The 21691-nt window shown below is 37.2% G+C and overlaps 2 long non-coding RNA genes across 5 annotated transcripts in view; one reads left to right on the forward strand and one right to left on the reverse strand.

Annotated features, from left to right (window-relative positions):
* Positions 1 to 6217: 6217 nt before the first annotated feature.
* LOC137174309 (uncharacterized) overlaps positions 6218 to 21691 on the forward strand; it is a 37078-nt gene continuing 21604 nt past the window's right edge. For 2 of the 4 annotated variants that reach the window (XR_010925333.1, XR_010925334.1), the window contains exons 1-2: positions 6218 to 6381; positions 7267 to 7384. This is a non-coding gene — a long non-coding RNA (uncharacterized lncRNA). The remainder of the gene's footprint in view (positions 6382 to 7266; positions 7385 to 21691) is intronic. The other 2 variants (XR_010925335.1, XR_010925336.1) reach the window with 2 other exon arrangements.
* LOC137174791 (uncharacterized) lies at positions 16940 to 18932 on the reverse strand. The gene is made up of 3 exons (XR_010925463.1): positions 18787 to 18932; positions 18222 to 18581; positions 16940 to 17960 (listed from the first exon to the last, which is right to left on the reverse strand). It is a non-coding gene; the product is annotated as an uncharacterized lncRNA (long non-coding RNA).

The raw sequence follows: 21691 nt of genomic DNA on the forward strand, positions 1-21691 counted from the left end.
CAAAGAGGAAAAAGAGGACATATGTTCTAGTTGTTGGTCTCCACAAACAAATGCTGCGAGAGGTCTCTGATGTGAACATACTAGAAGTCCAAAAGCTGCAGCTGCAAGTAACAGCAGAGCTGCAGCAGCTGCTTCCTGTTCTGGACCTCCAGGTGGCTGTTTTACACCTGCATGAAGACACAACACCTGTGTTTTATATCTGATATCAGGAGGAGGATCCAACAAAGCATCATGACGAAAAAAACTTTACACAATTCACCAAAATATCACAACAACAAAGGAAAATGGGACAAAAATGCAGCCATGTTTATTTTTTTGCAAGAATATAAAAACAGGTAAATATTTTCTTCACATAGGACGTTATCAGCATCATAGTCACGCAACAAAAATGACGCTGTTTGTCCAGAAGGTGGTGCTATAAGCTAACTTCTAAATATCGGACAGTCCCTGGTTTACTCCAAATGACTTTCAATGAACTAACCAGCCTGATCAATACATGCAGGGACTAAAAGGGTTTGAACAGTTTTCTTGTTCAATCCTCCAGGATTAAAGCAAAGATAATAACTGATTAATTTGTGTAGAAACCATCTGCAGGGAAACACTGAGTGTGTTGTATCGGCAGGTTTGAGTCTTTATAAAAACTCAGCACCTGATTGTGCAGCAACAACGTCTATCTGATCAAGATGAAGAAGATTTAATGTCAAAACCTCTAAATTCTGTGTTTTTCTCGGTTGTTTGAATGTTTAAATCGTAAGAACAGCTCTGAAGATGAAGGAAATTGCAGCTGATTCATCTTAAATTCAGGCTAAATGTCATTTTCTGATCTGCTTCAAACATTTAAATCTGCACAATTAAAACAAGACTGTTAACAGTGAATCAAATGTTTCAGTTACTTGTTTCTATTGAATGAGCAGCGAGTCTGAGGAAGTAGCTGTGTAGCTTTAAACTGCACTGTGTGGCATCAGCTCAAGTTACAAGAGATTCACAAAGAGGAACTGCAGTCAAATAAACTGAAAGTAAACTAATTTATCATTTCATTATTTATAATGAATGTTTTATCAATCAAAACACTGACATCTAAATGAAGAGTTTCTATTAAACGTAATGTTGTTGGTAAAACATCTGATCCAACAAGGGGAAAGCTGAGCGTTTCTCATCATGTACTGAAGCTGAAGGTGGAAAACTGTTGAGACTCCTGATACTGATCTTACTACTAACAATGTGACAAAACAAAGACAAGCCGGGGCACGTTCAAAAGTAGCAGAAACAGCATAATGATTAACGTTTAAAAACGTTTTTTCATCACAGTAACCGGTTAGTCTGCTTGTACTACATGGATCTGCTCACTTTGTATCATGAACCGGAGACTTTACAATGCGCTTATCTGAACTGCTGCTTTGTCTCCGTCATTCATTCATAAATGACAGAAGACACAAAAGGTAATATGTGTGTGTGTGTGTTATGTGTTATATCTTACAGAGAGTTGGTGTTTTTGCAACGTCGTAATCTAATCCTGTAATAGATCAACCAACAAAGTAAATTAAACAGTTTATTTAGAATTATCTGCCTCGACCAGTTTATTAATAATCACTCTGAAGAAGCAACTCTCAGCAGGACACATCAGAGTATCACAGATCTGAATATTAACAGTATTTCCTCGTTATTGTCCTCTAAACATAGTATTGTGAGTTATAATGATAAAAGGCTTTTGAGTGTTATTGATATCTCTGCTCATTTATGCTTCAACCTCTTCATATTACAAATAAGTCTGAAGAAACCAACATGTGTCAGAGGTTCATCACACTTTTAGCATTTTGCTCAATTAATCTATTTACAATTACTACTATTTACAGAAGATCACCACAGTTTTAACAAATTAAACTCATCATTAAAATATGAATTTGCATTTGAAGTGAAGAAGTCAGATGTTGCTACTGACCCCAAACCTGAGGACAGTATAATGGTCTGCAGGTATGGGGTCAAAAACATACATTAAAATGCATTAAAATGATACTCATTAACTTTTTATTTGACTTGTCATATTAGTATGAATATGTGAACTGTTTTACAAAGAATGTACTTTATCTATGAAAACTGCAGTCAACTTGTTTTGTTTGGGCAAAGAGGGGGTTTGTTACCAGGCAGCCAGTTAATCTTAACATGTTTCAATGTTTAACAGGACAATAATGATCAATGTAATTACCTTCAAACTTTTGAATGGTTACAAAAAATAGAACTAAAATGTTATTTTCTTCAATGACTCCAAAAACTGGATCATTTGAGAAAGCTTTATGTGATTCGTTCATATTGTATTTCTTTTCATTTCATTTCATTTTCTTTTCATTTCAAGTCTTGTTGAACTAATTTGATCAAATTTAGGCCACAACAGTTCACATAGCTAAGATGCCATCATGGTGAAACCATATGTGACCCTAGTTGCTGTCTTGTTAGTGGCTATTGTTGATCCAAATAGATAAATAAAATAAATCACAATCCTTAGATTTACTCATACTTATTGTAGCCTCTAATAATAATAATATGCAGGGCTGATTTCCACTTGAATACAGAAGACTCAAAAGACATTTACCATCACAGCTCACAATAACAGCTTGAAAATGACCAGAAAATTCCAATAAGGTGAATGAGAAAGCAGGTTGATGGTCGTAGCTCACTGCATCACAGTGAGTTCTGTGAAAACACCATCAGCATAAGCAGTAGGCAGAGGAGGTCAACAGAGAGCTTGTAGTGAAGTGTGACACAGGCTGTATGTGATGTGTGAAGTTTGGGTAGATTTTCCTGCTCACACCTGTGATGACTGAACTTTGACCTCATGTGTTGATGACCCCTCTCCTCTGTCTCCTCTCACAGGGAGAAGATAATCTGCAGGATCCTTCTGCTCATCAGCCTGACCTCCTGTGTCTGTGGTTAGTTTACAACCTCAGTTCATCATCCAAAAAGAGAAAAGTCAAAAGATTTGATTACTTTTGTCATAAAATATATCAGTGAAAACCAGCTCTGGAAGATAACTAATTACATTTACCCAAGTATTGTCAATAAAATGTTTAGGTATTTGAGTATTTCCATCTTGTGCTACTTTATACTTCAACTCCACTACATATCAGAGGGAAATATTGTACTTTTATGGACTGCTTTTATTTGACAGCTTTAGTCCTTATAATTACTTTCCATAATAACATTTTACACAAAACACATATGATCTGATTATAAATCCAACACATTATTAAAGATGAAATCAATAGTTTCCCACCTTTTTCTCTTCGTGAGATGGTTGTGTCTCCTTGTCATATTTCACATGGTTTTATTTTAATAACTGTTCAAATGATTCAATATTTCACCAAAAATCTAAGATTAGAAGATTAGAGAATGATCTCTGATCATGAGAAATGAGAAATAACATCTTCTGACAGCACAGAGATCATCATAGTAAACTAAATACCTCCACAGAAACCTGTATAGGTGGAGCTTAAAGGCTCACATGTTGAAGTTCTCAGTCTGTCTGGTCCTCACTTTCCCTCTCTGTCTCCTCAACAGGATCATTTGTAGTGAACGTGACACAGACCTCCTATCAGGCAGAGGAGAACCACAACATCACACTGGAATGGATGTTTACAACCAAACCTGACAGTTCCTCCACCTCACTTTACATCTTCTGTCAACTGTTAACTGATGTTAAACCCTTGATCCTGTATCATTTACATGAGGGTGTTGAGTCTCCAGAGTCTCAGGATGGACAGTTTGCAGGACGAGTTCAGTGTGACAAAGACGCCCTCAGAGAAGGACGAATCAGACTTCATGTGTCCAGACTCAGGACTGATGACTCGGGTCTGTACCTGTGTGAAGTGAAAACAGATTATGGTGAAAGCTCTGGCAGATGTCGACTCAATGTCACTGGTAAGATGATTCAGTAGAACTCAGAAAGCCTTTTTAAATTCATGTTATCAGTGATGTACAGACTGTATGTGGACACAAACATTACCGGGTTCAAGCCCAAATGGTCCAGATTTTCATAAGTAGGACAGTTAAATGTTGGAATAACAGAATTTTGTGAAATACAAGAACAATTATTATTATTTTCTGTCCTTTACAGCAGCTGTTGATCAGCCCAAAACTCAGAAACCTACTGTGAGACCACAACCAGAGAGTCGGGGAAGGATCGGCCTCTACGTTGGACTGACAGCAGCTGTACTCGCTGTCTGTGCTGGACTCTACTCTGCCTACAGACTCTGTTCTAAACGTCATCACAGAGAAAACGTAGTGGTAAATGAGACAGAAAACATTGATGTAGCAGTATAGAAGTTGTGTTTCTCAGAGATCAGACTTCTGTCTGTCACTGCATCTTTTTACCTTCTGGGTTCATGAAGCTGCTTTTTCCTGCACATCCAACCAGACCTCTGACCTTTTCACCTGAGAGAACCCAGCAGGATGAGAGTGTGAGAGAGGAGAACAACATCTGATTAGACCCATCAGAACTAACAAAGTCTGTCTGGAGGATTCACCTTTTCTTTCAGAGTGGATGTAAATAATAAGAGTAAATAATGCTTCAGTATAAATGATACTTCTTTTTTCCCAGATGTTCCATGTTTGGGGCAGAAAACGTAACATAAAAATGACAGTTTTGGAAAAATTACTTCACAAGACAAGACATCTAAACAGTCACCTTCTGAGCAGTGCGGCTGCCTCCATTTCTTGTGATGTGACTCGTCCTGTTGCTTCGTTAAAAGCTACATTCAGCAGCTTTATCTGAGCGAGGACCTCGCCTGTCAAAGATTCAGTTGTTTGTGGCTTATTGAGAGCTTTGAGAGACCACTGAGCTTCATGCTGCCAGCTGACCTGCATGATGAAGTTCTGCCTGATCTGAGGAAGACTGTTTCCAGACAACACAGTTGTCTGACAGTCGTCCCTCATGAGGACTGTCCCTGCAGCTTATTGTGATGATGAGGAGTTCCAAGCTCTTGTTACAAATAATATTTCTCATCTATTTAGTGTGTAAGGTTTCCAAAATCTAATTTAACAATGAATTGTCTTTCCTCATGTACAGTTTATAATGTTTATATATTGTTAATAAATCCCTCTTTATATGAGAGAAGTTGTTATGACTCTTCTGTATCTTTTAAACCAGCAATGACAGCACAATTGTGCATCCTGATCTTTAATCCAACCCAGTGAACGAGTTGTGATGTACAAACTTCAAACAAGTTTACTGTTAACTACGCTTGTTTGTAGTTTATAGTAGCATAAGAAAGTTCGTTAAACCTTCACTGATTATTGCATACACACTGACTCATATGCAAACCTGATTTACCTGTATTTAACAGATATTCAGTCAAATTCAATGCCAGAGTTGTTGTTGTAGTTTGATTAAAAGTCCAGAAGGTGGCGGTAAGCGCCTGCAGAATGAACTGTTGTCAGTAGCAGCACAATTAGCTGATGCGCAAGAGAAAAAAGTGAGGGAGGGGGAGTGAGAGGGGCAGAAAAACAAATGAACGGAGTCCAGCATGTGTGTGAGCGAGTTTCACTTAGTTGAACTTGTGTTTTACTTATCATCCTCCTTAAAGGGCTTATACGTAAGATATTGGTGTAACTATTTATTTGGCACTTAGCACAATTCATAGTGAGTAGTGGTTACAATAAGAAAGAAATGTATATTCACAGGTATCAACAAACATCAAAATGAATTTTATTCTTTGTATCAATACTGCAGCTCTTTTTAGGATTTGTCTTTGCTGACTGAGATTTCTCAGAAATCTAATTGAACTTCTCGGTGGTCTGTTGAATTGTTCCTACAAATGGACAAGTTGTTTTAGACATTTTTCAAAATAAACTTAAGGTGCACTTTTGTGCACCTTATATTATTTTTCTATCACTCTTTTATCTAATTTATCTGCTTTTCTTTTAACATCTGCTGAATGTGAGTCTGTTACATTGATCTCACTTCTGAAATGTGCAATTTTGTTGGTTTTTGTATATATTTTTCTATTATACGTTACGTTTAATGTGTCTGTATTTGTTTTCTGTATTATTTTATTCTTTAATTACTTTGTACTATTGTAAAGGAAACGTCTGCACAAATGTCAGATATTAAAGTAGCCTATAAATCTACCAGTGCTGCTCTGTATTGACTTTTATGTATTTTAAGATCGCAGTTCGTCTTCAGTCCTCTAAATGAAATCACTGGTCATGTGACTCAGTTTGATTTGCTGAGCTGATGACGCAGTTTTATCAGACAGGTTGTTTCAAACAGACTCAGCTACTTCCTCATCTGACACATTTACTGTTGTGTAGTGAAGCAGTTCGTATGTGCAGCTGATAATTCAGGTGACATAAAGAGGAACAGATCTCTGCTCGCTCGCCTCTAAACAAGTAAGTAACATACAGTTGATCTAAAACATTGAATTACAGCTGAACTCATGTTTCTTCATTACTGTTGATGACAGGAGGACAGTGCGCACATTCAGCAGGAAATTAAAATATTTATATATACAGCACAAGACAAAAGTTTGGACAAACTTTAAAATCTCTCTCTGTATATTCTTTTTAAACTTTGTTTTAACAAAGTTCTTCTTTATTGATAATTGTTTGGATAGAAATTGTTGCTGCGCAGTCGCTGCTGAGTTCAAGTGCACAACAAGGAAATGAAGCAACCACTTTAATCTTTAAGCGGTTAAACTGCTGAACATGTTGAACATATTCAGAGATACATAAACCTGCACCTGTAGAGTTTCCTCCAGATGTATCAGTGTCACAAATACATCACTTAATGTCATTGTTGTCTAGTTCAGTTCAGATCTTTATTGTCACACAATAAAAACACAACAAGACAACAAAAGACATTAAAAGTGCCAGAGCTGTACACGCGATTCAGACAATAAAGATGTTTGTTAAAAGAAGAATAAAGATAAGAGAAATAAAGTGTGAAGAATCAACAGACAGTTCTTAGTGTCTTATTGAGATAAATGAAAGCTTGAAACTGTTGCAGTGAGTTTTTGGAAACTTGTATGTGTGAATAGAGGACATGATGTCAAATTCAAACATGTAAATCTGTATCAACAAACATCAATATGACTCTGAATGAAGTTGTTTGTTTTCATAAATCTTCATTAACATTAACTTTAGACCATAAATACCATCAATATAACCATCGATGTGTTTAGTATCTCTGGTAACTGTGGAAAGTTGACTAGAATTTATCAGGTTGAAGGACAGAAAGAAATGACATTATTTTAAACAACTGTGTTTCATTTCCAGGTAAACATCAGGTTGATTCAATGCATCCAGCAAGTTGTTCAGCAGGAAAACTTCATCCTCACCTGCTTGTTCATGGTTCCTGAGAACAGCTGACAGACAAAACATCTCACAAGAACAGGTAAGATTTATATTAATGTTGTTTTTTAAATGCTACTATCTGAAATAAATGTATACAGAATAATGTGAAACAAGGTGCTGGATTCATGTTAACTAACTAATGTTAGTAGGACGTAGAGAATGTAGAGGATGATCATGTGGTCTCACAGCAGGTTTCTGAGGTTTGGGCTGATCAACAGCTGCTGTAAAGGACAGAAAATAATAATAATTGTACTTGTATTCCACAAATACTGTTACCCCAACATTCAACTCTCCTACTTCTGACACTTCATGTTCAAAATTAAAATCTGGATTGTTTGTGTTTGAACCTGCTGATGTTTGTGTCCACATACAGCATATTTTTAACAATACAGTGGCTGCTGAGTGCAACCACACTCATAAAGTTTAGCAGTCCAGTCTGTACATCACTGATAGCATGAATTAAAAAAGACTTTAATCATCTTACCAGTGACATTGAGTCGACATCTGCCAGAGCTTTCACCATAATCTGTTTTCACTTCACACAGGTACAGACCCGAGTCATCAGTCCTGAGTCTGGACACATGAAGTCTGATTCGTCCTTCTCTGAGGGCGTCTTTGTCACACTGAACTCGTCCTGCAAACTGTCCATCCTGAGATGGACGGTGGACATCCTGGAGACTCAACACCCTCACCTAAATGACACAGGATCAAAGGCTTTAACATCAGTTAACAGTTGACATAAGATGTTAAGTGAGGTGGAGGAACTGTCAGGTTTGGTTGTAAACATCCATTCCAGTGTGATGTTGTTGTTCTCCTCTGCCTGATAGGAGGTCTGTGTCACTTTCACTACAAATGTTCCTGTTGAGGAGACAGAGAGGGAAAGTGTTTAAAATACACCAGTAAAAAGGTCATGATTGATACCAATAATAAATACAATCTAAGCAATAACTGAATATAGAGCATCTTCCCAACTGTAATGAAGAATGTATATATTTTACAACAAAAGTCATCAAATCTTTTGACTTTTCTCTTTTTGGATGATGAACTGAGGATGTAAACTAACCACAGACACAGGAGGTCAGACTGATGATCAGAAGGATCCTGCAGATCATCTTCTCCCTGTGAGAGGAGACAGAGGAGAGGAGTCATGAACACATGAGGTCAAAGTTCAGTCATCACAGGTGTGAGAAGGAAAATCTACAGCATCAAACCTCGATTCTCATGTCAGAAACAATGTGGACTAAAACCACACAAACAGTAGTCAGTAAAAAAAAACTTGGTAAAAGCCAGAGGAGTCCAGAGTCTCTTCACTGTAAGTACTTTTAATAAAATGTATGTCCTTTAAAATATTGAAAATCTTGTTATTTTTTTAGTTCTTCACATCAGTGATGGAGGCGTCATACTGCTTGAGTTCAACAGTGAACTGATGGAAGCAGGTTTGGATCCAGATCATTTAGATTAGTGGATGTGAACATATATGAGGACAAATACTGCAACTAACTGAGAAGACTGATGGTCACACAGCAGAGACACAAACCACTTCTTAACTTCACCAAAAAACAAACAAAAAACTTAAAACATGTTATTTTAACATATAAATATTACAGTAACCGTGGTTAAGTATTTCATGTAGACACTAGTCATTATGCAGAATGATTCCTTTCAGAGTGATTACAGGTGTAAGTGGTATTTTAATAAGCTGGTAGATGTGATGATCATTAAAAATGTTGTTGGATAAATGCATCACATGTAAAATCTTAGTCTTCAAAGTAAACAGCTGTCAAATAAATATATCCTACAGCCTACTAGGAAGTACAATATAACCAATGATCTCCTGTATTAGTGTATTTGTCTTTTTTCTTACTCATATTATATGTAGAAATGAGGCTCAATTTCATCTTCCTCATCATCTTCATCTGCTACCTCACCCTGACCCTCTGTTGCTACAACCTCATCCTCTCCTTGTATCCATGGCAGCTCATCACTGTGTCCCTGAAATCAGTAGAAAAAAATATCTGTCTGTTTACCTGCCTGTCTGTCTGCAGGTCTATCTGTATGTGTATGAATCATTTAGATTATTTATATTCACATAGAATAGAAGAGTGAAAACGGATACATATTATGTATGTATGTAGATAATATGTATATTTTGGGCCAAGGGTCAAGGGTGCAGCTTCATCCTCATTCTCATCATCACTATCCAAAGACTCAATTTTCAACAGATGTCCATCAGCCAGAAGTTCCAGGACCTTTATTGCTCTAAACCCTGAATATGAAAAGTTCTTGGACAAATATTAACTTTTTACACTATAGCAATACATTGTTTTTAGGTCAAAACTTAATTTTCATAATATTAATAGACTTGCTCAGGTTACATCTCTTAAGACCTGATGACCATTGTAAAGGACAATAACTTTTAAAAAAAAATATCTGTCCAAACTTGTTGTGCTATTGGATATATAATGCTTAAAAAACATTTTCACTGCTTAAATATTATGTTTAACACATCAAATGTAGAAAGTACTGTTTAAATATATATATATATATATATATATATATATAAATATATATATATATATATATATATATGTATATATATATATAATGCTGTTATACTTTAATGTGACTTTTCATATCAACCGCTGGGCCATACTTGCATTGATTAGTTAGATGTGTCTACTATGTAACCAATCAGAAGACAGTTGGATTATAACAGCTAGAGGAGCAATATCATAACAAACTAAATCTTCACAACAATGACAACAACGTGTTACATATGAAACAGACACAGTACCTTTTAGATCTTCTATCATTTCTCTCTGACAGACCGAGATGTTACACAGCAGTGCAGATCAGTGTTTCAGTGCAAAGAGATTGTTGAACACGATGACTGAATATCGGAGTTTTTCCTGAACCGGAGCTCTTCAACACGTCGATCTGACCTGCTCCATTGGCTCCGTCATTTATTGATAAATGATATTAAAAAATAAAGCTGACGTCAGAAAATCTGTCCAGAGGTTGTTTATATCTGTGGTGTGTGTGATCACGATCCCTTTTCTTCCGCGTTTGAGGCCTGTCCCTGTTTGTGGGTGTGTGCTGAGACAGATTGGGAAATCCCGCCCACCCGATACAGCCACACACATACCATTGGTTGGTTGGTAAGAAATTCATACTTTGCGCCAAAACCTTTCGACTCTTATCATTGGATGTATTACGAGGTAACACGGCCACACACATACCATTGGTTGGTTGGTAAGAAATTCATACTTTGCGCCAAAACCTTTCGACTCTTATCATTGGATGTATTACGAGGTAACACGGCCACACAATACCATTGGTTGGTTGGTAAGAAATTCATACTTTGCGCCAAAACCTTTCGACTCTTATCATTATATGTATTACGAGGTAACACGGCGGTCGATTCAAAATTTTTTGGCTTTTGACGACGATTTTCTGAACTTTGGACTTGGCATTTGGCATAAACTGGTTTGTGACTTCGATCAGGATGGCGACTCAGGTAGGAGATGAAAATGATGACGATTATTTGGATTTTGATGACTAGACTCGAGTTTCTGGTGGGAAAGGTCGAGGAAAGGGGAAAAAAACAGGCCAGATGAAGTAAACCAAGGCAGTAAAAGAAACTTGGAAGAGAACAGTTCAGATGAAGGCAGTAGAGTTGTTCGCAAAAAAGGCTTTAAGATATGAAATTAAAATGATCCCTAAATTCAGAGAGGAAGATCTTTCTTTCTGAATTAAAGAGTTATTTTAAATTCCTGTCTGAGTGAGATTGGTTAGGGTTAGGCAGAACCATATGGTCAAAATGTTATTTTGACTAGTCACATTGTATTTGTAGATAGCCTATCTCTATTGCCATTCTGACTAAGAAGAACATAATTTGACAAGGAGACATGCTGTTACGGATATCTAAAATATCATTGTGATAGTCAATTAGACCTTTTATATGTTAAAATGGCGTCCTATCTACTTGTCAAGATATCCACAATACATCTGTGGATATCTGAAATGACAACTGTGGCAGCAGCGTAGTCAGAAATATTAATTTAGTTGTGACTGTAGGATAGAAGGTGTGCAAGAGCCAAAGTGATCTGTACATCAACCATAACATTATTTTTACTCTTGTTTTAAGATCTCATTAAACCTGTCGTCGGAAAATAAGGTTTTATTGATCTGATTCACCGGGTTTCTCGCTACCAGCGCTCCTCCCTCTCTTCATTCACTGTTACTCACTCGACCACAGCTTCTCTCTCTCTCTCTCTCTCTCTCTCTCTCTCTCTCTCTCTCTCTCTCTCTCTCGTGCGCGCGGTCGATAGAGAGTCCGGAAGTCCTGAAAAGATGGTGCTGGAGGCCTCTGGTGAGTCAGCAGAACTCTAACTAGTAAATATGTTGCATTAGGAAGAGTCTGAGAGTAACCTGCTGATTTACATCCACACAACATTTTGTCTTGAATGTGACTCAGACGCCTCATGGAGGGACCAGCCATGTGTTCCTCACCACACCCAAGATAACTGAAGGTAAGCAACATGGTGAGCTGTTACCATGGTAACTCATATACAAATAATTTCATGCACAAATCTGATTTCAAGGCTACAAATGTATTTTATTTGCTACTTGGCCATTCAGATGTATCACATAAACCACTGCACCACATGGCTAATGTGGTAATAATAATACAACAACATGTGACAACATGTTGACAAAAAATCAGCATATTTACTGTAAAGAATTTACTGTTCCATGCCATGTTTCATCTTTGTAAACTGGTTTTAACATCGACATGAACTGAAACTGTCAAGAAGGACAAACAATGAATGAGATTAAACTACAACATTGATCAGGCTGATTAGTTAAAGGGGACATATCATGCTTTTAAATGATTTTCTGTCATTTTTACAGTGCTATAATGTTGGATATCTATATTAAACATGGTCAAAGTTCCAAAACTTGCACATATGTAATAATGTTGCCTTCAAGACAAAAGTCAGAGCTTCAACCTGCTCTGGACGCTCTGATTGCAACGTTACCTCTACTTCCCCACCAAACTGACATCAGGTTGTTCACACATATGAGCTAAAACTGCCTGAACTGACAGTCTTCCTCAGATCAGGCAGAACTTCATCATGCAGATGTTGTTCTCCTCTCTCACACTCTCATCTTGCTGGGTTCTCTCATGTGAAAAGGTCAGAGGTCTGGTTGGATGTGCAGGAAAAAGCAGCTTCATGGACACAGAAGGTAAAAAGATGCAGTGACAGACAGAAGTCTGATCTCTGAGAAACACAACTTCTATACTACTGGATAGATGATTTCAGTCTTATCAGGAGATTTAGTGAAACAAAATCTGAAGGCAAAGCAGAGTCCAGCACAGACAACAAGTACAACTGCTGCTGCTGACAGTCAAATGTAGAGGATGATCATGTGGTCTCACAGCAGGTTTCTGAGGTTTGGGATGATCAACAGCTGCTGTAAAGGACAGAAAATAATAATAATTGTTCTTGTATTCCACAAATACTGTTACCAACATTCAACTCTCCTACTTCTGACACTTCATGTTCAAAATTAAAATCTGGATTGTTTGTGCTTGAACCTGCTGATGTTTGTGTCCACATACAGCATATTTTTAACAATACAGTGGCTGCTGAGTGCAACCACACTCATAAAGTTTATCAGTCCAGTCTGTACATCACTGATAACATGAATTAAAAAAGGCTTTAATCATCTTACCAGTGACATTGAGTCGACATCTGCCAGAGCTTTCACCATAATCTGTTTTCACTTCACACAGGTACAGACCCGAGTCATCAGTCCTGAGTCTGGATACATGAAGTCTGATTCGTCCTTCTCTGAGGGCGTCTTTGTCACACTGAACTCGTCCTGCAAACTGTCCATCCTGAGACTCTGGAGACTCAACACCCTCATGTAAATGATACAGAATCAAGGGTTTAACATCAGTTAACAGTTGACAGAAGAAGTAAAGTGAGGTGGAGGAACTGTCAGGTTTGGTTGTAAACATCCATTCCAGTGTGATGTTGTCGTTCTCCTCTGCCTGATAGGAGGTCTGTGTCACTTTCACTACAAATGTTCCTGTTGAGGACACAGAGAGAGAAAGTGTTTAAAATACACCAGTAAAAAGGTCATGATTGATACCAATAATAAATACAATCTAAGCAATAACTGAATATAGAGCATCTTCCCAACTGTAATGAAGAATTTAGATATTTTACAACAAAAGTCATCAAATCTTTTGACTTTTCTCTTTTTGGATGATGAACTGAGGATGTAAACTAACCACAGACACAGGAGGTCAGGCTGATGAGCAGAAGGATCCTGCAGATCATCTTCTCCCTGTGAGAGGAGACAGAGGAGAGGAGTCATCAACACATGAGGTCAAAGTTCAGTCATCACAGGTGTGAGAAGGAAAATCTACAACATTAAACCTCGATTCTCATGTCAGAAACAATGTGGACTAAAACCACAGAAACAGTAGTCAGTAAAAAAAAACTTGGTAAAAGCCAGAGGAGTCCAGAGTCTCTTCACTGTAAGTACTTTTAATAAAATGTATGTCCTTTAAAATATTGAAAATCTTGTTATGTTTTTAGTTCTTCACATCAGTGATGGAGGCGTCATACTGCTTGAGTTCAACAGTGAACTGATGGAAGCAGGTTTGGATCCAGATCATTTAGATTAGTGGATGTGAACATATATGAGGACAAATACTGCTACTAACTGAGAAGACTGATGGTCACACAGCAGAGACACAAACCACTTCTTAACTTCACCAAAAAACAAACAAAAAACTTAAAACATGTTATTTTAACATATAAATATTACAGTAACCGTGGTTAAGTATTTCATGTAGACACTAGTCATTATGCAGAATGACTCCTTTCAGAGTGATTACAGGTGTAAGTGGTATTTTAATAAGCTGGTAGATGTGATGATCATTAAAAATGTTGTTGGATAAATGCATCACATGTAAAATCTTAGTCTTCAAAGTAAACAGCTGTCAAATAAATATATCCTACAGCCTACTAGGAAGTACAATATAACCAATGATCTCCTGTATTAGTGTATTTGTCTTTTTTCTTACTCATATTATATGTAGAAATGAGGCTCAATTTCATCTTCCTCATCATCTTCATCTGCTACCTCACCCTGACCCTCTGTTGCTACAACCTCATCCTCTCCTTGTATCCATGGCAGCTCATCACTGTGTCCCTGAAATCAGTAGAAAAAAATATCTGTCTGTTTACCTGCCTGTCTGTCTGCAGGTCTATCTGTATGTGTATGAATCATTTAGATTATTTATATTCACATAGAATAGAAGAGTGAAAATGGATACATATTATGTATGTATGTAGATAATATGTATATTTTGGGCCAAGGGTCAAGGGTGCAGCTTCATCCTCATTCTCATCATCACTATCCAAAGACTCAATTTTCAACAGATGTCCATCAGCCAGAAGTTCCAGGACCTTTATTGCTCTAAACCCTGAATATGAAAAGTTCTTGGACAAATATTAACTTTTTACACTATAGCAATACATTGTTTTTAGGTCAAAACTTAATTTTCATAATATTAATAGACTTGCTCAGGTTACATCTCTTAAGACCTGATGACCATTGTAAAGGACAATAACTTTTTAAAAAAAATATCTGTCCAAACTTGTTGTGCTATTGGATATATAATGCTTAAAAAACATTTTCACTGCTTAAATATTATGTTTAACACATCAAATGTAGAAAGTACTGTTTAAATATATATATATATATATATATATATATATATATATATATATATATATATATATATAATGCTGTTATACTTTAATGTGACTTTTCATATCAACCGCTGGGCCATACTTGCATTGATTAGTTAGATGTGTCTACTATGTAACCAATCAGAAGACAGTTGGATTATAACAGCTAGAGGAGCAATATCATAACAAACTAAATCTTCACAACAATGACAACAACGTGTTACATATGAAACAGACACAGTACCTTTTAGATCTTCTATCATTTCTCTCTGACAGACCGAGATGTTACACAGCAGTGCAGATCAGTGTTTCAGTGCAAAGAGATTGTTGAACACGATGACTGAATATCGGAGTTTTTCCTGAACCGGAGCTCTTCAACACGTCGATCTGACCTGCTCCATTGGCTCCGTCATTTATTGATAAATGATATTAAAAAATAAAGCTGAAGTCAGAAAATCTGTCCAGAGGTTGTTTATATCTGTGGTGTGTGTGATCACGATCCCTTTTCTTCCGCGTTTGAGGCCTGTCCCTGTTTGTGGGTGTGTGCTGAGACAGATTGGGAAATCCCGCCCACCCGATACAGCCACACACAATACCATTGGTTGGTTGGTAAGAAATTCATACTTTGCGCCAAAACCTTTCGACTCTTATCATTGGATGTATTACGAGGTAACACGGCCACACAATACCATTGGTTGGTTGGTAAGAAATTCATACTTTGCGCCAAAACCTTTCGACTCTTATCATTATATGTATTACGAGGTAACACGGCGGTCGATTCAAAATTTTTTGGCTTTTGACGACGATTTTCTGAACTTTGGACTTGGCATTTGGCATAAACTGGTTTGTGACTTCGATCAGGATGGCGACTCAGGTAGGAGATGAAAATGATGACGATTATTTGGATTTTGATGACTAGACTCGAGTTTCTGGTGGGAAAGGTCGAGGAAAGGGGAAAAAAACAGGCCAGATGAAGTAAACCAAGGCAGTAAAAGAAACTTGGAAGAGAACAGTTCAGATGAAGGCAGTAGAGTTGTTCGCAAAAAAGGCTTTAAGATATGAAATTAAAATGATCCCTAAATTCAGAGAGGAAGATCTTTCTTTCTGAATTAAAGAGTTATTTTAAATTCCTGTCTGAGTGAGATTGGTTAGGGTTAGGCAGAACCATATGGTCAAAATGTTATTTTGACTAGTCACATTGTATTTGTAGATAGCCTATCTCTATTGCCATTCTGACTAAGAAGAACATAATTTGACAAGGAGACATGCTGTTACGGATATCTAAAATATCATTGTGATAGTCAATTAGACCTTTTATATGTTAAAATGGCGTCCTATCTACTTGTCAAGATATCCACAATACATCTGTGGATATCTGAAATGACAACTGTGGCAGCATTGTAGTCAGAAATATTAATTTAGTTGTGCCTGTAGGATAGAAGGTGTGCAAGAGCCAAAGTGATCTGTACATCAACCATAACATTATTTTTACTCTTGTTTTAAGATCTCATTAAACCTGTCGTCGGAAAATAAGGTTTTATTGATCTGATTCACCGGGTTTCTCGCTACCAGCGCTCCTCCCTCTCTTCATTCACTGTTACTCACTCGACCACAGCTTCTCTCTCTCTCTCTCTCTCTCTCTCTCTCTCTCTCTCTCTCTCTCTCTCTCTCTCTCTCGTGCGCGCGGTCGATAGAGAGTCCGGAAGTCCTGAAAAGATGGTGCTGGAGGCCTCTGGTGAGTCAGCAGAACTCTAACTAGTAAATATGTTGCATTAGGAAGAGTCTGAGAGTAACCTGCTGATTTACATCCACACAACATTTTGTCTTGAATGTGACTCAGACGCCTCATGGAGGGACCAGCCATGTGTTCCTCACCACACCCAAGATAACTGAAGGTAAGCAACATGGTGAGCTGTTACCATGGTAACTCATATACAAATAATTTCATGCACAAATCTGATTTCAAGGCTACAAATGTATTTTATTTGCTACTTGGCCATTCAGATGTATCACATAAACCACTGCACCACATGGCTAATGTGGTAATAATAATACAACAACATGTGACAACATGTTGACAAAAAATCAGCATATTTACTGTAAAGAATTTACTGTTCCATGCCATGTTTCATCTTTGTAAACTGGTTTTAACATCGACATGAACTGAAACTGTCAAGAAGGACAAACAATGAATGAGATTAAACTACAACATTGATCAGGCTGATTAGTTAAAGGGGACATATCATGCTTTTAAATGATTTTCTGTCATTTTTACAGTGCTATAATGTTGGATATCTATATTAAACATGGTCAAAGTTCCAAAACTTGCACATATGTAATAATGTTGCCTTCAAGACAAAAGTCAGAGCTTCAACCTGCTCTGGACGCTCTGATTGCAACGTTACCTCTACTTCCCCACCAAACTGACATCAGGTTGTTCACACATATGAGCTAAAACTGCCTGAACTGACAGTCTTCCTCAGATCAGGCAGAACTTCATCATGCAGATGTTGTTCTCCTCTCTCACACTCTCATCTTGCTGGGTTCTCTCATGTGAAAAGGTCAGAGGTCTGGTTGGATGTGCAGGAAAAAGCAGCTTCATGGACACAGAAGGTAAAAAGATGCAGTGACAGACAGAAGTCTGATCTCTGAGAAACACAACTTCTATACTACTGGATAGATGATTTCAGTCTTATCAGGAGATTTAGTGAAACAAAATCTGAAGGCAAAGCAGAGTCCAGCACAGACAACAAGTACAACTGCTGCTGCTGACAGTCAAATGTAGAGGATGATCATGTGGTCTCACAGCAGGTTTCTGAGGTTTGGGATGATCAACAGCTGCTGTAAAGGACAGAAAATAATAATAATTGTTCTTGTATTCCACAAATACTGTTACCAACATTCAACTCTCCTACTTCTGACACTTCATGTTCAAAATTAAAATCTGGATTGTTTGTGCTTGAACCTGCTGATGTTTGTGTCCACATACAGCATATTTTTAACAATACAGTGGCTGCTGAGTGCAACCACACTCATAAAGTTTATCAGTCCAGTCTGTACATCACTGATAACATGAATTAAAAAAGGCTTTAATCATCTTACCAGTGACATTGAGTCGACATCTGCCAGAGCTTTCACCATAATCTGTTTTCACTTCACACAGGTACAGACCCGAGTCATCAGTCCTGAGTCTGGATACATGAAGTCTGATTCGTCCTTCTCTGAGGGCGTCTTTGTCACACTGAACTCGTCCTGCAAACTGTCCATCCTGAGACTCTGGAGACTCAACACCCTCATGTAAATGATACAGAATCAAGGGTTTAACATCAGTTAACAGTTGACAGAAGAAGTAAAGTGAGGTGGAGGAACTGTCAGGTTTGGTTGTAAACATCCATTCCAGTGTGATGTTGTCGTTCTCCTCTGCCTGATAGGAGGTCTGTGTCACTTTCACTACAAATGTTCCTGTTGAGGACACAGAGAGAGAAAGTGTTTAAAATACACCAGTAAAAAGGTCATGATTGATACCAATAATAAATACAATCTAAGCAATAACTGAATATAGAGCATCTTCCCAACTGTAATGAAGAATTTAGATATTTTACAACAAAAGTCATCAAATCTTTTGACTTTTCTCTTTTTGGATGATGAACTGAGGATGTAAACTAACCACAGACACAGGAGGTCAGGCTGATGAGCAGAAGGATCCTGCAGATCATCTTCTCCCTGTGAGAGGAGACAGAGGAGAGGAGTCATCAACACATGAGGTCAAAGTTCAGTCATCACAGGTGTGAGAAGGAAAATCTACAACATTAAACCTCGATTCTCATGTCAGAAACAATGTGGACTAAAACCACAGAAACAGTAGTCAGTAAAAAAAAACTTGGTAAAAGCCAGAGGAGTCCAGAGTCTCTTCACTGTAAGTACTTTTAATAAAATGTATGTCCTTTAAAATATTGAAAATCTTGTTATGTTTTTAGTTCTTCACATCAGTGATGGAGGCGTCATACTGCTTGAGTTCAACAGTGAACTGATGGAAGCAGGTTTGGATCCAGATCATTTAGATTAGTGGATGTGAACATATATGAGGACAAATACTGCTACTAACTGAGAAGACTGATGGTCACACAGCAGAGACACAAACCACTTCTTAACTTCACCAAAAAACAAACAAAAAACTTAAAACATGTTATTTTAACATATAAATATTACAGTAACCGTGGTTAAGTATTTCATGTAGACACTAGTCATTATGCAGAATGACTCCTTTCAGAGTGATTACAGGTGTAAGTGGTATTTTAATAAGCTGGTAGATGTGATGATCATTAAAAATGTTGTTGGATAAATGCATCACATGTAAAATCTTAGTCTTCAAAGTAAACAGCTGTCAAATAAATATATCCTACAGCCTACTAGGAAGTACAATATAACCAATGATCTCCTGTATTAGTGTATTTGTCTTTTTTCTTACTCATATTATATGTAGAAATGAGGCTCAATTTCATCTTCCTCATCATCTTCATCTGCTACCTCACCCTGACCCTCTGTTGCTACAACCTCATCCTCTCCTTGTATCCATGGCAGCTCATCACTGTGTCCCTGAAATCAGTAGAAAAAAATATCTGTCTGTTTACCTGCCTGTCTGTCTGCAGGTCTATCTGTATGTGTATGAATCATTTAGATTATTTATATTCACATAGAATAGAAGAGTGAAAATGGATACATATTATGTATGTATGTAGATAATATGTATATTTTGGGCCAAGGGTCAAGGGTGCAGCTTCATCCTCATTCTCATCATCACTATCCAAAGACTCAATTTTCAACAGATGTCCATCAGCCAGAAGTTCCAGGACCTTTATTGCTCTAAACCCTGAATATGAAAAGTTCTTGGACAAATATTAACTTTTTACACTATAGCAATACATTGTTTTTAGGTCAAAACTTAATTTTCATAATATTAATAGACTTGCTCAGGTTACATCTCTTAAGACCTGATGACCATTGTAAAGGACAATAACTTTTTAAAAAAAATATCTGTCCAAACTTGTTGTGCTATTGGATATATAATGCTTAAAAAACATTTTCACTGCTTAAATATTATGTTTAACACATCAAATGTAGAAAGTACTGTTTAAATATATATATATATATATATATATATATATATATATATATATATATATATATATATATATAATGCTGTTATACTTTAATGTGACTTTTCATATCAACCGCTGGGCCATACTTGCATTGATTAGTTAGATGTGTCTACTATGTAACCAATCAGAAGACAGTTGGATTATAACAGCTAGAGGAGCAATATCATAACAAACTAAATCTTCACAACAATGACAACAACGTGTTACATATGAAACAGACACAGTACCTTTTAGATCTTCTATCATTTCTCTCTGACAGACCGAGATGTTACACAGCAGTGCAGATCAGTGTTTCAGTGCAAAGAGATTGTTGAACACGATGACTGAATATCGGAGTTTTTCCTGAACCGGAGCTCTTCAACACGTCGATCTGACCTGCTCCATTGGCTCCGTCATTTATTGATAAATGATATTAAAAAATAAAGCTGACGTCAGAAAATCTGTCCAGAGGTTGTTTATATCTGTGGTGTGTGTGATCACGATCCCTTTTCTTCCGCGTTTGAGGCCTGTCCCTGTTTGTGGGTGTGTGCTGAGACAGATTGGGAAATCCCGCCCACCCGATACAGCCACACACATACCATTGGTTGGTTGGTAAGAAATTCATACTTTGCGCCAAAACCTTTCGACTCTTATCATTGGATGTATTACGAGGTAACACGGCCACACAATACCATTGGTTGGTTGGTAAGAAATTCATACTTTGCGCCAAAACCTTTCGACTCTTATCATTGGATGTATTACGAGGTAACACGGCCACACAATACCATTGGTTGGTTGGTAAGAAATTCATACTTTGCGCCAAAACCTTTCGACTCTTATCATTATATGTATTACGAGGTAACACGGCGGTCGATTCAAAATTTTTTGGCTTTTGACGACGATTTTCTGAACTTTGGACTTGGCATTTGGCATAAACTGGTTTGTGACTTCGATCAGGATGGCGACTCAGGTAGGAGATGAAAATGATGACGATTATTTGGATTTTGATGACTAGACTCGAGTTTCTGGTGGGAAAGGTCGAGGAAAGGGGAAAAAAACAGGCCAGATGAAGTAAACCAAGGCAGTAAAAGAAACTTGGAAGAGAACAGTTCAGATGAAGGCAGTAGAGTTGTTCGCAAAAAAGGCTTTAAGATATGAAATTAAAATGATCCCTAAATTCAGAGAGGAAGATCTTTCTTTCTGAATTAAAGAGTTATTTTAAATTCCTGTCTGAGTGAGATTGGTTAGGGTTAGGCAGAACCATATGGTCAAAATGTTATTTTGACTAGTCACATTGTATTTGTAGATAGCCTATCTCTATTGCCATTCTGACTAAGAAGAACATAATTTGACAAGGAGACATGCTGTTACGGATATCTAAAATATCATTGTGATAGTCAATTAGACCTTTTATATGTTAAAATGGCGTCCTAT

Source organism: Thunnus thynnus, chromosome 22 (assembly GCF_963924715.1).
Source record: "Thunnus thynnus chromosome 22, fThuThy2.1, whole genome shotgun sequence".
In the NCBI taxonomy this organism is placed as follows: Eukaryota; Metazoa; Chordata; class Actinopteri; order Scombriformes; family Scombridae; genus Thunnus; species Thunnus thynnus.